The following is a 4813-nucleotide window of genomic DNA, read 5'->3' as shown; positions in this document are numbered from 1 at the left end:
ACTTACGCATTGATTATCTGGTTATCTCCATTTTCTTGCATGACACGTGCACCTTGATGCTAGATGTCTCGCGTGTTGGGAAAAGGATGAACAAAGCTCACGTAAAAGAAAAGGGTTGAAGAGCATAGATTCCCGACGACCGAGGAGGAGCAAGGAACCTCACGGTGGAGCATCTGCAAGGAACCTTGCATGTTTTCCCCTGTTTTTTGCCGCCTGCTCACCTATAAACAACTAAAAGAACATGAACTTTTCGCTAACCACTAGAAATGGTACATCAGGATGCTAAGTTGAAGATGTTTTATACTCCCTCCGTTCCCAAATATAAGTCTTTTTAGATATTTCAATAAGGGACTACATACGAAAAAAGTGAGTGAATCTACACTCTAAAATATGTACACAAGCGAACGCACTAACTCCATCCGATCGACCTCATGCACATACGCGCACAGCATGGAGCACACAATGCACGTACACAAGACGTGCATGCACACACGCTCGGCCGCAGAATGCATGTGAATAACACATGCATGCGCACACACTCGGCTGCATGGAGGCGTGCGCCATCCGCGGCGACGTCTGGTTCATCGTGCTACGGCGAAGCTCGCACATAACGGCGCATACGCATCTCTTGCAGCACCTCTTTGCCGTCGTTGCTCAACTACTAGTCGGAGATGAAGACGACCGCAGCCTCGGCCTTAGAGCTAGCACCGATGGAAAAACACGCACGTTGCACGCACACGAGCACATACGGAGTGCCCATGACGTGGTGGCGGTGCGTCCCCAGTAGCCTCTACTCCTTCTGCGCACGTTGTCTATCAAGGCAGCTGCATGCTAATGATGATGTGGGTGAGATCTTCTAGGACTCAGATGATGACGAGGAAAATTATGAGACGCAAGGTGATGTACACCGTCAAGGTCCATGGTCAAGGGGGTGCTAGCAAGTGCTTAGATGTGCTTAGAGAAAGTACAATAGAGCTGAGTCAGCGGGCTATAAGGAATACTCCCTCCTTTCCGGTTTATAAGGCTTATCTCAACTTTTTTGTTTTTCCAATTTAGAGGGCTCATCTCCATCTCATTTTTAGTTTCCAATGCGCATTAAATCTTTGCATGTAAGAATTAAAAAGGAACACACCAATGCATGTAATGTTCCTACTCATCTAGTGGCCAATCAGGCATGCACTATAATTATTCCAAATTAATGCATGAGTTTAATTGGGTAGTTTTGTAATGTACGAGATACATTCCTCCACTCACAAAATGCCTTGGTTGATGAGATTGAGATTTGAGCCCAATAAACCAGAAGGGAGGGAGTAAACAGTAGTATATTTCTGCTTAGTTGGAGGAAAGAGAAGAGGAGAGAGAAGGTAAGCGGGCTCTTCGTGAAGAGCCAGCTCTAGCACGTGCTCCTAGGCACTTTGTAGTACATGTATGACTATAAGATGGGTTGTAGGCTTATAGCCAGCAGCTGGCTATACTATTAATGCTCTTTAGATGAGGTGCTAAGTGCATTAAATGGCTTACTAACTCAAGTTTTCAATGCATAGGTGCTTACTTTGTTGGTGCCACATCATATTTTATGCCTACGTGGCAGGCTTAGCAGCTATAAATGGTGGAGCACTGGGAGAGGCCAAGGCTGGTCATAGTGGGGAGTAACTTGTACTGTAACATATTACTATGTTACTCTAAACATCTCTATAAACCAGAAAGGAGGGAGTAGTAACATACACTAGTGTCATATGCAGAGTATGGGAGCACATGATATTTCCCCGTCTGGACCGATCCCAAGTTGGCTTCTGACCTTCTTGGCCCAACAAAAAACCCTCCCCCCTCCCGCGTGCGCTTCCCGCCCGGCGCCAGCTGAGCCCGCCGCTCCACATTGATGGCAAGTCAGGGCGACGCGACCTCTCACTGCTTCCGCCGTTGAAGCGGCGCGCCGACCGAGGGCACTGCCCGCTGCACGCCCGGCATTTCAGACTACCCAGTGGATAGTAACTTTTAGAGCAAGTACTACTATAATTAGATGACATAAGCAGGCTATAAGGATTTAAATATAGTATTTGTGCTTAGTTGAAGGAGAGAGAAGAGAAGCGGATTGTAAACATGTAGCCGGTTGTACTCCAACATACTCTACTTTGTGAGACAAAAGGTGGGGCCATTATTAATGATATTGTATTTATACTAAAGGGACTAATGGATGCCTTAATTACTCTGGGTTTTTTTGAGACAAACCTTGGTGGGGCTATTATTGACTTTTTTTGAGCTAGTAATGACTTGGACGTGGGGTTTGGGGGCCAAAGGCCTACTATTATACTCCGACCTGACATGCTCTACCCTAGCCGCCGTTGTATCATATGGTTCCGCACCGTTCCAGATCTTAGCGCCGCCACGCAATTCTTCTCCGGCCCTCCTTCCGGCGTGCACCGCGAGAAGGGACAGCAGTCCTCCGAACCCCGCCTTTCGTGATCCTGTACGGGAGAGGGGCGATCAGGTTTTTGGGGAGCACACTCCTGTGACTGCTGCCAGCGATGACTTCCTCAACGACAACCTTCTTCCCAGACCTCGGTAACCTCTTCATCAACGACATGAGTGACAACATCAACCACATCGGTTCTGCTCCCGCTGTATAGTATGTGATTCTGTCCTCCTGGTTTAGTCTGCATCATTACTTTGATGTTTGCAATTGTCGTCATGATCTATTTACTGCTGATTCGGATTAAATCTCATACTAAATTGCTCATATATTCAATAATCCAATCCAAAAACCTGATCACAGGCAATTTACTCTGAGTTGTTTTGCTGCGCTTTTGAAGCCGCCTACTTTTAAGGGGGTGCAATATAAAAGGTGGCGCACAAGAGCACTATATTGGTTTCAGATCATGTGCTGCGATGATGCCACTAAGGGTAAGCCTGAGGGCGAACTTAATCCTACACAGCAGGAAGCTTTTCAGAACATGGATACCCTCTTCAAAGCCGCCCTACTGAGTGTTCTTGACGATTCCATTGTGGATTCATATATGTTGTTTGACAGCGGCAAAGACATGTGGGTTGCGCTCGAGGCCACGTTTGGGCCCTCGGGCGCTGGCAACGAGTTGTACGTCACGGAGCAATTATGTGACTACAAGATGACTGATGAGCGCTCTTTTGTTCAGCAGACTCATGAGATACAGTCACTCTCTAAGGAACTTGAGTACTTTAAGTGTGTGTTGCCAGACAAATTTGTTGCTGGGACCATCATTGCCAAGCTTCCACCTTCGTGGAACGATTTTGCTACTTCTCTGAAAAACAAGAGACCTGAGTTTTCTGTTTTGGATCTCATTAGCACTGTTGATTTTGAGGAGAAGGCGAGAGCAAAAGACACACGTGCTCAGGTCGCCGAGGGAGCTTCTAGTGCCCACATGGTACACGAGAAGAACATCCAGCCCAACCAGCCCCAGAACAACAAGAACAAATCTCAGGGGAAAGGCAAGTTTGATGCAAAGAATCAAGCCGTCACATTCTACCAACTTCAAGAAGAATTCTCATAACAGGAAGGGATACAAACCTCAATTTTGGTAGCACCGCACAACATTTATATGGCTGCATCTACCTGCTGTCAGCTAACCTCATGGTGCTCCAGGTATTCCTACATTCATAACTAGGTACAATGACCACCGCAAGATGGAATTAGCTTATTCGTACGTTGACTTGCTGAATGCAGTGCGGAACGATCCTGTCATGTCTGGAGGAGCAAACAAGCAGTGCAGCCGAAGGTGGAAATCAACCAAGGACTTATGAAATTATATGTAATCTTCCTCAGGCAGGTCAGTATCCCCTTCGTCTAGATGATTGTGTTTTGTCATGCCGAGCTATTGATATGTGCTACTGTTTTGCAACACCGTTTAAGTATAGCTACTGTTTTCCTATCTTTTCAGATTCAGGACAATGAATAGGATATCGGGGAACTGCACAATATGGACCCATGTTGAGTCATCTCTATTGCCTCATGTGTTTGCTGCAAATGTGTCAACATCAATTGCAAGATGAGGAAGCTAGATAGCTGTGGAGTTGCCAACATGCTCAAAGTGCTCACAACATTGAGAAGAAACAAGCATGCCCAGGAAATTAATGCATGCGTAGGGAGGCCCTTTGCTCGGAGAAGCATCGACCGATTTTCTTTATTTCCACACCTTCTCACAGTTTTGTATATTGGTTATAGTATGGTGAATCATTGAGATGCATAGACATGCTGAACTTTTGTTCTTCTGAATGTTAGTTTAATGTGAGTGTCTGCATCCCGTACCACATCCTCTAATTTGGTGGGTGCACACAGAGAAAATAAATCTACTTAATTTACTCCATAACCACCCTATTAAATAGGCCTAGTAACAAACCAGGCGCATGCAGTGGCCGGCGGACACATGCATCCTGCATGCATGGCCAGTCATGCAGCAACGCAAAAGAAGAGAGCGGTTCTTGGGAAAAACGAGTAGTTAGTGCAGCGTGCCTTATAAACATGAACAGCTCGCTCTCCCGCTTCCATCTCCCCACCCAATTCCCCCCGCTCCCCAATCTTCCTCACTTGTCCAGAAAACCCCGCTCACCTTCTTCCTCACTCGTACAGAAAACGCCTGCTCCTCTTATTCCACTCCTACAGAAATCCCCAGCCCTCCTTCTTCCCCACTCGAACTGCCACTAGGCTCGTCTCTGGCTACTCTGCTCAAACCCGTGAGCTCGGCGCGACGCCCACAAGGAAAATGGAGTCGGCTGGCCCAAGCACCAAGAAGATGAGGCTCCCGCCAGCGGAGATGCCGGTTGTAGATCCCACACCCGGTAG

This window comes from Triticum aestivum, chromosome 4A, assembly GCF_018294505.1.
Source record: "Triticum aestivum cultivar Chinese Spring chromosome 4A, IWGSC CS RefSeq v2.1, whole genome shotgun sequence".
Lineage (NCBI taxonomy): Eukaryota > Viridiplantae > Streptophyta > Magnoliopsida > Poales > Poaceae > Triticum > Triticum aestivum.
The sequence above is the reverse complement of the archived record's forward strand: the minus strand, read 5'-3'. Positions refer to the sequence as shown.